This window comes from Manis javanica, chromosome 6 (genome assembly GCF_040802235.1).
Source record: "Manis javanica isolate MJ-LG chromosome 6, MJ_LKY, whole genome shotgun sequence".
In the NCBI taxonomy this organism is placed as follows: domain Eukaryota; kingdom Metazoa; phylum Chordata; class Mammalia; order Pholidota; family Manidae; genus Manis; species Manis javanica.
Genome location: NC_133161.1, coordinates 98,301,222 through 98,314,686, shown reverse-complemented (window position 1 = coordinate 98,314,686; position 13,465 = coordinate 98,301,222). Strand labels below are relative to the sequence as shown.

The 13,465-nt window shown below is 41.4% G+C and overlaps 1 long non-coding RNA gene across 1 annotated transcript in view; it reads left to right on the top strand.

Annotated features, from left to right (window-relative positions):
- LOC140850104 (uncharacterized) overlaps nt 1–13,465 on the top strand; it is a 39,292-nt gene that overhangs the window by 9,896 nt on the left and 15,931 nt on the right. The gene's annotated exons all lie outside the window — the stretch shown is intronic.

The following is a 13,465-nucleotide window of genomic DNA, read 5'->3' as shown; positions in this document are numbered from 1 at the left end:
CCATGGCTTGGCCGTGTGTGTCTCCAGGGCTACTGTGGGTTCCAGGATCTAGATAAGCCATGAGCAAACAGTGCACTGGGGACATGAGTCTTGTATTTCATGGCATTGGCTTCACATGTGAACAGCATCCTGTGTGAGATTCTAGAATAATGAGCCATGGGAGCTTGTTTGCAGCAAATGAACAAGAGCCCTTGAAGGGAACCCTAACCTGTTGCAGTCTGGTTATGACAGCTGGGTGGAATAACCCTGGTGTCCCAAGGTTTCAGGAGCTGGAAGCTTAAGAAGCCTGGGGTCTATTGCAGAACACTGCATGTTCTCAGAGCACAGTCAGAGAAGGTTCCTGTGACCACTCCCTCTCTGTCCTCCTGTCCTTGTCTCTCTTCGCAGTGGAGAACACATTCTCAGTTTTGACTGTGTGCAGTTATGTTAGTTCCTAGAGATCACTGTGCTATTTCTATCCTACAGCCTCTGGTTGTACTGTTACTGAGACCACCTCCCATTTTTATACCTGTCAAACTCCCGTTCGACTTTTAAACTAAGTTTTGGGGTAACTCTCACTCTAAAGTCTTTCTGATAATCCAGGGAGGAGTTGGTGATGACTAAATTTATGCCTTCATTTTTATGCTTTATTGAATTATATCATTAATTTTGTGATGCCTCCCTGCAACTATTTGCTTATATACTCTCAGCTGTGGCCATAGTGAGATGAGATATCATATGTATTTTCATCGTCCCTCCAATCAGCACAATGCCTGAGCAACCAGAAATCCTTTTTATTGTATGATTTATTTTTTGTTGTATAAATGAGTTACAGTTTGGATGACCAATTTTTTTGTTGTTGTTGGACTGAATGCAGAATTCCTAGATGAGGTTGTTTATAGAAGTTCAGGGTGCCATAGACTTCCAGTCCTTTGAGGAAATTTACTGATCTTTTGAAAAGAATTGGGCATGTAATAAAACTTTAACACTTCGATAGGGAATGACTTCATTTTAGATGGACAAAAAACATGACCAAATTTATATTGCATGAATACTTTCATTTCTGGAGTCTCCCTTGGCTCAGCACATTAAAAGAATGACCTCTGAAAAAATTTATGAGTAAGTGGATGACTCCAGGGAACAATATGATACCCTGTGTTGGGAGGAAGATTACCAGCAATCATTTAGGGAAAAATAGTAGTTACGCCACTCCTTGCCCTGGTGTAAGCAAGTCAGTTTTAATAATGTCCTATTTTTGCTTACAGAAAATACAGGGCACTCCATGGCAGGGCTGGCTGCCAGTGCAGACAAATGGTCAGCACAAAGGGAACAAGCTGTCCCACTTGCTTCAAGGAACTTCTCTCATTCCAGTGAATACAGCAAAAAAAGATCAAAGTAGGACAGAGTGTGTAAGCAGAGACCAGCAGCTTAGTAGCAGGGTCGGGGACAGAAATTGTACAATGACAACACAAATTAGCCTACAGCCCAAGGATGCGGGACTGTAAGCCATTCAGAGATTATTCGGAGGATTGCCCAGTACTCCAGCCAGATGTTTACAAGTCACTGTCACATGTAAAACTGCCATAAAAAATTATAACTGCTCATAATGAGATCCTTGGAGAAAGTGTCTTGGTACAGAGGGAAAGTGGCCAAAGAATGACCTTCATGTCTCCCAGGAGTGTTTGCAGTTTCAGACCAGACCTACAGGTGGACCTGAGCAGGCTGGCTGCGCCTGGCACCCCAGTCCTCCCGGGCTTCTGCTCCTGGGCCCCTTGGCATCAGTTGCCCTCCACTCTTGTGTGGTCTGAGGCAGCAGAGGGTGGGTGATGGAGGTGGTGGTACAGAGAGATGAGGGGCTTCCTGGGATCCAGCCTGCCTCTTGTTTACATTGCCTGACAGTTTTAGAAATACAGTATTTATATGCATATTTTTAAATTTACTGGTTTAAGGCAAAATCAGAATGCCTGTGCTGCAGAAATGGCTGGGGGAGTCAGCTGTGTCCTGTCATGCTCCCCTAGGGGCTCCCTGGGAGTAAGCTCTCCCTCTGCCTGACCCTTCACGTACCTCCTCTTGGACCTTCCAGGGCCCAGTGTTCTCTGAGGGCATCCAGGGCCCAAGGCCAGACTAATTGCCTCCCCTGGACACAGCCCCTGGGCAGCAGGGGTCCTCTGCCCCCACACGGCCCAAGTGGGTGCCTGGGCCATTCTGCTAGCCAGGGCTGAGACAGCATGCTCCCACGTCAGCCATAGTTTTGGTGACCATCCCAAATCATATGGGGAAGAAATCAGGATATCGATAATAAGAAAAGATGCAGACCATTTTGTCACTTGTTAGAGACACCACACACATACTTCATCTTTATCTCACATTCATTCTGTTATGGATGTAATTTTAAATGCAAGCTTGTGAGTCCTGAGAAGCCAGATCACATTTGATAGAAACCGATCGCTGTCCTTTCCCATTTTGAGTGAGCAGGATTGATTATAAGGTGTTGGAACTTGCCTATCCTGAGAACCTTCTGTCAGTGCAACTAGCTCTGAGGTCTCTCCCAGGGATAGCTCCGTGTCTGTGGTTAGTACCAACTACCTTGGTTAACACATATTTAACCAGTTCCCATAAAACAACAACACATCTTTTTGTTTACTGTGAAATGAAACCCACATACTGAAAAGCAAAAAACCGGACAGACAGAAAATAACCCTAAAAATACCAATCAGTAAATGAGCACAGAGAAATGCCCACACATTCATCTCAGGCACCAGTCAGAAGGCTGCCCTGCTGTGGCCCTGGACCCTCTCACTCTGAGTTCTTCCACTGTAGTGTAGCTTTGCTTATTTTCACACTTTGTTTCAGTTGAATAAAGCAGGGTGTGTTATTTTATGTCTGGTTTCCTTCACTTTATGTTATATCTCTGAGACTCATCTAAAATACCCCACTTGGGAGACTGTCCCCTTTCATGGCTGTGTGCATCTGTTGTACACCACCTACCCACACTCTGCTACCACTTACCTGCTCTACAAATGTCCAGAGATATTTGGGTTGATTCAGGATTGGGCTCTTATAAATAACCCTGCAGTTTCCTGACTTTTGATGCAAATGTGTGTGCCTTTTTCTTGGACATGTACCTATAGGGGTTGGAATTGCTAGGCTGTAGGAAATGTGTATGTTTATATTTAATAGTTGATGCCATTCTGTTGTCCAAGATGCTGTATTAATTTATATTCTATCCCAATTTCCTTTGTTTACCTGTTGAAAATTAGTTTTTCCTTGTCTGATGCTTGGTTACTGCTTATAATTTACACCTGGGTAATTTTAATTATAGAAACAGATATGCTAAAATTACAAAAGAGCTTACAAACTAAGTAGCTGTAATCTTTTATCCTGTATGTATGGAAACCAAAGTTCAAGGGAGGAAAGAGAATAACCAAGGATTATATCTTTTGATTGAATAGATTTTATCTTCTCAGCTCAATTTTATAATTCTTGCATTTCTTAATAGCCTCTAGTATCTGTGTACCGAAATAATAATTAAAACACATTATACATTTTCTCTGTGGGCCTTTACTCACTGTGATCTTATGAGGGCCCCTGGTTTAGAAACTGTAAGACAAACATACATTTTTTTAATGTATCCCTCAGATGCCATCCTAACATGCTCCTAACTTACAATTGTATACATATGACATAGTTTGGGCTGCTTAATATATGATTTATTGGGTTTTTCAGATGCATTATTATTATATATATTATATACTACATGCATTATATGTTATATATATATATATAGTACTACATGCATTATATGTTATATAATATAATATAATATAATATAATATAATATAATATAATATAATATAATATAATATAATATAATATAATATAATATAATATAATATAATATAATATAATATAATATAATATAATATAATATAATATAATATAATATAATATAATATAATATAATATAATATAATATAATATAATATAATATATATTATACTGATATTTCAGGTGCATTATTTTTTTTCACTTATTCTCTGTCAGTTCTCCAATGTGAAAAAAAAACAAAAAGAAAAAAGAAAAACAGTTTTAACCCTGTTTTTTCAGATTCATTTCCTCCCTGTACATGTTTTTTTGTTATGTTGTTATGTTGGCTATGAAAAAATAATAAAGTAGTTTTAAAGTAGTTATAGGATGAAGAGCAGTTGAAATGTGGCTTTAATGCTGAGAATACCTACAAATGAAATGACAATTCCACTTAAATGCAAGCAAACTTTAGATTTTATTTTCATGGTAGAATTAGATCTTACAAAGAAATTATTTATATAGCAAAGAAAGCTATTAAGAAAGTAGATTTTATTATTTATTGTTTATTTATTTTATTTAACATCTAATCTAGTAGAACTCACAGTCTCTCCAATGTGAAGACAGCAATCACTAAGCAGTAAATGGAGGTAAAATGTAAAAACAAAGTGTTATATGAAACTCACTGTTATAAGCACCAAGTCCTGAAATGATGCGTGGGAAGCCATGTGTTAGAATTATTAGCGGGGTTTCAGCTCTGTCATGCAAAGAGCTTAGAGGCTGTCACTTTCAGCCTTACACAAGAGAAAGCTGAGCAAGCTACATGTCAAGGACCAGCCAGAGTCCAGACCACAGGGGCACAGCACCCTGAAATCTGGAGGGACAGGTGACTACAGAAAGCCACACCTGAAATCTGCTCCCCTGGACACTACTGGACACAAAGACTGACACATAAGTGGTAGTTGTGACAAATTGTTCGAGTCTGAATATTAATTATTGTAAGAGTGAGAAACTCCTGAGGGGAGCTGTGATATAATGAGTTGTAAGAAATAATATTTAGTCATTCAGATGACCAAATATATATCTCCCAGGGATATCTGGTCTTCATCCACAGTTCCTGAAAACACTGCAAAGCCTTAAAGGTAAAACAGGTGTTTGTCCTGTTAATGAGAGACTTGTGGACCCCCACCCAAGGGCGGGGGCTGGAGGCTGAATCAGCCAATGGCCAATGATTTAGTCAATCATGGCTGTGCAGTGAAGCCCTCACAAAACTCCATGAGAAGAGAGAGAGAGAGAGAGAGAGAGAGACAGAACTCTGGCACGAGCCCCCGAGCCAGGCCCCAGGCTCCAGGACGATTGAGCTCCTTTATTTGGGGCCTTGCCCTGTGTATCCCTTCATCTGGCTGTTACCTTGTGTCCTTTACAGTATCCTTTATTAAACTGGGAAACCTAAGTGTTTTCCTGAGTTCCGTGAGCCGCTCTAGCAAATTAATTGAACCTCAGGGGGAGGTCATGGAAACCTCCAGTCTGTGCCCATCAGAAGCACAGGTAACCTGGGGTTTATGACTGGCATTTGGAGTTGGAGGTGGAGGGAAGTCTTGTAGGACTGAGCCCTTAACCCTGGGGAACCTGGTGCTGTCTTTGGGCAGTTAGCATCAGAACTGAGCTGAGTTCTTAGACACCATGCTGGTGTTCAAGAATTGCTTGGTTTTGTGTGTGGGAAGACCTCCTCCCACACACATGCACACACACTGGAATCAGGTCCAGGAACCCGAAAGGAGTTACTGTGTAAAACAGAAATAAGAGTGAGAAACAGTAATGATGGTCTCAGCCCAGGGACATGGGTACACTGAAGACTGAGATTCATCATAAGATTATAGAACATGTCCCCGTCTCTCCAGACCATGGGAAATCAGAATTAAGGAGGGCATTGTACAGATAAAGGGATACATTCTCCAAGAAGCACACAATCCTTACGCACAGAGCGTCAGAACATGTGACACAAGAACTCATAGCATTGCAGTGTTTGATACATAAGCAGGCTGAGCATTTATATAAGAATAGAGTCAATGTGAATAGCACCATTAATCAAATTGACCTGATTGACATTCATGGACTACTCCATCACATGACAGTACAGTACACATTCTTTTTAAGCTCAGTTAGCACATTCACCTTGAGAGACCACATTCTGAGCTGTAAGACACACCTCGACACATTTAAAATTTAGAAATGAAACAAAGTACATTATCAGACCACAGTGGGATGAAACTAGAAAATCCATTACTATAAAGATAACTGGAAAATATACCAATATTTGCAAATTAAACAGCAAACTTCTAATTAACATATGGATCATTGAAAAATTCTCAAGAGAAACAAACTTTTTTTACCTGAGTCAAAGTGAAAATACAATTTTTTCTATTCAAGTATCATTTATATACAATCTTATATTTGATTTCAAGTATACAACACAGTGGTTTAACAGTTACCCATATTATTAAATCCTCACCCCCACTAGTGCAGTTACTGTCAACATAGGAAGATGTCACAGAATCATTGACTGTATTTTCCATACTGTGTTACTATCCCTGTGACCAACTTAACATTAATATTGAGAATTTTTGTGCCCCTTTCTCCTCCTCACTTTCCTCACCTACTCACCTCAACCCCTCCCCCATGGTATCCACCAGTCACTTCTCATTGTCTATGAATCTACTGCTATTTTGTTCATTACATTTTGTTCTGTTTGTATATTCCACTGACAAGTGAAATCATATGGTATTTGTGTTTCTCCACCTGGCTCATTTCACTTGGCATAGTACCTTTTAGGTCCATCCATGTTGCAAATGGCAGGATTTCTTTTTTTTTTTTGAGAGGGCATCTCTCACATTTATTAATCAAATGGTTGTTAACAACAATAAAATTCTGTATAGGGGACTCAAGGCACAATCATTAATCAACCCCAAGTCTAATTCTCAACAGTCTCCAATCTTCTGAAGCATAATGAACAAGTTCTTACATGGTGAACAAGTTCTTAAATAGTGAATAAGTTCTTACATGGTGAACAGTGCAAGAGCAGTCATATCACAGAAACTTTCAGTTTTGATCACGCATCATGAACTGTAAACAATCAAGTCAGATATGATTATTTGTTTGATTTTTATACTTGATTTATATGTGAATCCCACATTTCTCCCTTATTATTATTATTATTATTATTATTATTATTATTATTATTTTAATAAAATGCTGAAGTGGTAGGTAGATGCAAGATAAAGGTAGAAAACATAATTTAGTGCTGTAAGAGGGCAAATGTAAATGATCAGGTGTGTGCCTATAGACTAAGTATTAACCCAAGCTAGACAAGGGCAACATGGATGCAGAAGATTTCTCTCAAAACAGGGGGGGTGAGGTTCTAAGCCTCCCCTCTGTTGGTCCCCAATTTCTCTCCTGATGGCCCCCCTGCAACTGTGCCTGTCTTAGGTTGTTCCTCCCTTGAGGAATCTTACCCGTCTCTGGCTAACCAGTCATCTTCCAGGGCCATACAGGGAAATGTAAAGTTGGTAAGTGAGAGAGAAGCAATATTGTTTGAAAAGGTTAGCTTTTTACTTCTTTGCGGATTTATGCCCTGTGGCTTAGGATTTCTTTTTTTTTAATGGCCGAGTTATATCCCATTGTGAATATGTACCACATCTTCTTTATACATTCATCTGTTGATGGACACTCTGGGTGCTTCCATATCTTGGCTATTGTAAAAAATGTGGTGATATACATAAGGGTGCATATATCTTTCTGAATCAGGGATTTTGTTTTCTTCAGGTAAATTCCTAGAAGTGGAATGACTAGGTCATGTGGTATTGCTATTTTTATTTTTCTGAGGAACCTCCCTACTGCTTTCTACAGCGGTTGCACTGATTTACATTCCCATCAACAGTATAAGATTGCTCCCTTTCTCCCATCCTAGCCAGCACTTGTTATTTCCTGTATTTTGGATAGTGGCCATTCTAACTGGTGTGAGAGAATATCTCTTTGTGATTTTGATTTGCATTTCCCTGATGATTAGTGATGTGGAGCATCTTTTCATGTGCCTGTTGGCCATCTGTATTTCTTCTTTGGAAAAAATGTCTGTTTAGGTCCTCCACCCAATTTTTAATTGGGTTATTTGTTTTTTTGTTGTTAAGGCATATGAGTTCTTTATATATTTTGGATGTTAAACCTTTATCAGATAAATCATTTACAGATATGTTATCCCATAGTGCAGGTGGCCTTTTTGTTCTGCTGATGGTGTCTTTTGTTGTATAAAACCTTTTTACTTTGATGCAGTCCCATTTATTCATTTTTTATTTTGTTTCCCTTGCCCCGGGAGATATGTCCAGGAAAAAATTGTTCATGCTTATGTTCAAGAGAATTTTGCCCATGTTTTCTTCTAAGAGTTTTATGGTTTCATGTCTTTGATTCATTTTGAGTTTACTTTTATGTATGAAATTAGACAATAATCCAGTTTCATTCTCTTGCATGTAACTGTCCAGTTTTACCAATACCAGTTATTAAAGAGGTTGTCTTTTCCCCATTGTATATTCCTGGCTCCTTTATTATATATTAATTGACCATATATGCATGGGTTTATATCTGGGCTCTCTATTCTGTTCCACTGATCTGTGGGTCTGTTTTTGTGGCAGTGCCATATTGTTGTGATTACTATAGATTTGTAGTATAGCTTAAAGTTAGGGAACATAATACCCCCAGCTTTGCTCCTCTTTCTCAGGATTGTTTTGGCTACTTGGGGTCTTTTGTGGTTCCATACAAATTTTAGGATTATTTACTCTAGTTTCTTGAAAAGAGAGAATAGTTAATATAAATTATAGAATTCAGTAAAAGCAATGCTTAGATGGAAATTGATGGCTTTAAATGTATATATTAGAAAGTACATGTTTATGATCAATAATCTAAGCTTCCATTTTAAGAAACTAGAGAAAGAACAGCAACTTCAACCTTCAAGCAAGTAGAGGAAGAGAAATAATGAAATATAGAACAGAAATTAATAGAGTTGAAAGCAAGAAATCAATTGAGAATATCAGCAAAATCACAGTTCATTGAAAACATCAATAAATTGGTAAATATGTAGCCAAGATAATCAAGAAAACATCAGGGAAGGCACAAATTGCCAATAGCAGAAATGAAAGAGGGTCATCACAAATGATTCTGTAGACACCAAAAGTATAACAAAGGGACATTTTGAACAGCTTTGTGACTATAAATTTGATAATTTTGATGAAGCAGAGAAATTCCTTAGAAGGCACATATACTAAAATTCAAAAAAGCAAACCGATCATTGAATAGGGCAATATCTATTAAATAAATTAAATCAATAAATAATAATCTTTAAAAACCAGTAATCTATATGTTTTCACTGATGAATTCTACCAAGTGCTTAATGGAAGAGATGACACCCATATTCTGTAATCTCTTATGGAAAATATGAAGAGAGGAAGCACTTCCAAAACTTATACTATGGAGCACCCCCTGTGGATGGTGGGGAGGCCCCAGTAGCTGTAGCAGTGGAGGGTGTAGCTCTAACTAGGAGCCCCCTATCCATGGGGCTTCCACTTGGGGAGCCCATGATGGAGAACTAGTCTAGGGTAAAGCACCTCCTAGAGGGGCAGGGCCTTCCTCAGAAGTGGGGAAGGTTGAAGACACTGGAAACTATGGAATTAGCCCTCCATGAGAGAGAAGACTGCTTAGAGGCCTTGAGTGGCCATGTGGTGGCTGTGATTGTGGGATTTTTGTTTCTCAAGATATTGGAAAGAGTTATCAAGAAGAGAGACACAGTTCGGTGTGGCTTGGAGGAGCTGGGCAATGACTTATGGGATGCCTTTAAGAAATACAGATAATTATTGAAAAGACAGGTCATGATCCTGGAAGATATGTTAGCATCTAGGGAGGAGGCAGCAGGAGAATCTATGTTGCAGGAGGTCATAGGGGAGGGGAGGAAATAGCAGTGCTTTCAGCACTAGAGATGGTAGAAGAGATATCAGGGGAAGATAAAGGGGATGGGGTCCAAGGGCTGAACTGTTGCCAAGGCCACTGCCTGAGCCACCAGCCCTCCCTGTGTTAAAGGCCCAGCTGGTTGTAATTAAGAAAATAAAAATACAAAAACTGTGGGCTCCTCAGAGGAAGGAGCCACCCCCTCCCCAGGTTGTGTAGCACTCCATGCCCCGCCCCTACACCCAGTATGAGCTGGTGAACATGAGCGTCTGATTTCAGCAGAAACCTTCAGAATCTCTGATTACATGGCTTTTGCATCTCTGGGATATGGGGGTGAAAAGTATTGTTATGTCAGATTCAGAAATGGGTAGACTGGCTTCCCTGATGACACACTTTCCTCTGGCAGTGGTTGCAATTCCCTCCCACCTCAGGGAATTGGGCCCATCTGGATTGGCTGACAGCAGCCATCAGGGCAGCTTGGCCTAATCAAGGTGATTTACCATACTTACGCACTAGCTGGAAAATGTATGCAGAGCTCCAGCAGGTGTTATTGGAGTTGGGCATGAAAAATATCATCTATAATACGGACCCCCAGGGCCATGATGAGGAGTTGTTCGCTGTAAGAATGAGAAATCTGGGGCTCCATACAGCTCTCCCATCTCTCTTTGGGTCCCTAGTGACTATGCTTACCGCCTACACAGGGCAACCCATATGTGGGTTGATTTGATAAAGGAGGGAGTAGTGAAAGAAAAACATGACAGGCAGCCCAATAAGATTTTGTTAGAACTGTGGCACCAATTAAAGCCACAGCAGCAGTTCAAGCCACTGAGGCCTAAGACATGGAAGGCAGAGGCAAAGTCCCATGTCCAGCCTGTGTCCCTGCAAGACTTCCTGGGGGACAGTACTCAAGCTCTGTCTGGACCCTTGTACCCACAGGAGGATGATTAGGCATTGGAGTTTTATTGGGGAGGAGACAAGGCCACAACCTCAGTGGACATGGTGGGGACTGGAGGCCACATGTAGAATTAGGAATTCATTGATTCCCCATGAATGTACAAAGTATCCTGGTTCAGGTGGACACAGGAGCTGTCTGTTCTCTGATTTATGGCAACCCTGAGCATTTTCCTGGTACCCCTGCTGTGATAGATGGCTTTGGGAGTAAGGCATTTAGAGTGAAAAAAGCCCAGATCCCAGTGGGGATAGGCCGTTTACCCTCAAAGGACTATACTGTGTACATTTCTCCCATCCCTGAATATATTTTGGGGGTGGATATCCTGCAAAGCCTGTGGTTACAAACCACTGCAGGTGAATTCAGAATGAGGTTACATGTGGTAAAGGCAGTTCTGAGGGGACATGCTAAGCACCTGCCTGTAGTTCTGCCTATATCTCAGGGTGACAGATACTAAGGAGTATAAATTGCCTGGTAGACACAAGGAATCTGGAGTAACTCTACAGGAGTTGGAGAAGGTAGGCATCAAAAAGCCCACTCTTGGTCCTTTTAAATACCCAGTGTTGCCAGTGAAGAAGCCAGATGGTCCAAGCATATGACCATGGAATACAGGGAACTTAATAAAGTCATACCCCCTTCTCATGCTGCTGTCCCCTCTATAGCAGCCCTTATGGACACCCTCAGCCATGAACTAGGGGAGTATCATTATGTTGTGGACCTTGCTAATGCTTTCCTCTCTATTGACATAGCACAGGAAGTCAGGACCAGTTTGCCTTCACCTGGGAAGGCCGGCAGTGGACATTCACTGTCCTTCCACAGGGATACCTCCACAATTACACCATTTGTCACGGACTTGTAGCCCAGGACTTGGCCACATGGAAGAAACCACATATGGTGCAGCTGTATCACTATGTTGATGATATTATGCTCACGTCTGATTCTCTTGCAAATTCAGAAGGGGCAGTTCCTAGCCTGCTGCAACATCTACAGGAGAAAGAATGGGCTGTGAACAGCACCAAGGTTCAGGGATCTGGTTTATCATTAAAGTTCCTGTGGGTTGTCTGGTTGGGTAAAACTAAAGTTATTCCAGAAGCAGTGATAGACAAGGTCCAGGTTTTCCTTACTCCTACCACTGTGGCGGTATTACAAGAGTTTTTGGATCTTTTGGACTACTGGAGAGTGTTTATTCCACACTGGCACAAATTCTGAAGCCCTTATACTCGTTAATATGAAAGTGCATCAGGTGGGACTGGGATGAGGCATGTGCAGCTGCCTTTACTGCTGCTTAGCGAGCAGTCAAGGTTGTAGAGGTATTGGGTGTAATGGACTCATTTGAGTCCTGTGAGCTGGATGTTCATGTAACTGCTGATGATCATGGATGGGGCCTTTGGCAGCTGTGTGAACGGGCCCACCATCCTATGGGGTTCTGGTCACAACTATGGAAAGGAGCAGAGGTCCAGTACACCTTGATAGAGAAGCAACTGGCTGCTATATACCATACCTTGCTGGCTACAGAGTCCATCACGGGAACAGTGCTGACCAAGGTAATAACCACCTATCCCATCATGGGGTGGGTGCAAGACTGGACCCAAACACCAGAGTGGCATGGCACAGATGCCTACACTGGCTAAATGGGGCACATATTTACAGCAGTGTAGCACCCTCTCCACTAATCCCTTAAGTGGAGAACTCCAGTGCTTACAGGGACCAGTGACATATACCAGTGGAAAGCAGAAAGAACTTGCTTTTGAGCCATTGGTAGCTGAGAGTCCTTATCAGGAGGGAAAAGCTCCTATATTTGAAGATGCTTGGTACACAGATGGCTCTAGTTGTGGGCAGCCCCTGAAACGGAGGACTGTGGCTTTCCATCCTAAGACTGAGACAATATGGATGGAGGATGGAGAGGGGAAGAGCAGCCAATGGGCTGAGTTATGAGCAGTATGGCTCATGATCACCCAAGAGCCCTCCCCTATAGCTGTCTGCACTCACAACTGGGCCATCTATCAGAGCTTGATCCTGTGGTTACTGACATGATACCATGCCAATTATATGTTTGGTCACTAGCCCCTTTGGGGGCATGAGTTGTGGCAAGACCTATGGGCCTCTGGTCAGACTTAGACAGTCACCATATATCATGGGACTGGCCATTTGCTTTTGGCATCCCCAGGGAATGATGAAATGGACATATTGGCTCAGATGCTTTAGCTAGAAGAAATCCTGCCCTTGATGAAGTCCAGTGGTTATGTCAGCTTTTGCTGCATGTGGGGCAAAGGACAATGTGGGCTGTAGCCCATCAGTGGGTTTTGCCATTGACTTTTGAAGAAGTCAGCAGAGCCTAGAAGGAATGCCTTGCGTGCTCTAAGAGGGACTTACACTGAGTCCACAGCAACATGGGACAATAGTAAAGGGGCAGATAGACTATACTGAGTGTCTGCTCCTATCAGAAGGATATTGGTATGTCATGACTAATGTGGACACAGCTACTGAACTGCATTAAACCCTGGAGACTCTGATGAGTGGATGTGGCCCTGAACATTTCGACATATGGATCAGTGATGGCTAGTTCTTCTAACATCTTGGGGAAAAGGCCTGGAAGCTAGCCTCCTGCGTGTTCCTGTAATAACAGCAGAATGGCTCCCAAAGATCACGATAGTGTACCCAAAACAGCCAGGATGTAAGAATATCTAAGTTTTATCTTTATGGACAGTGCATATATCTTCCAGAGCCCTATACATTGACCCATCT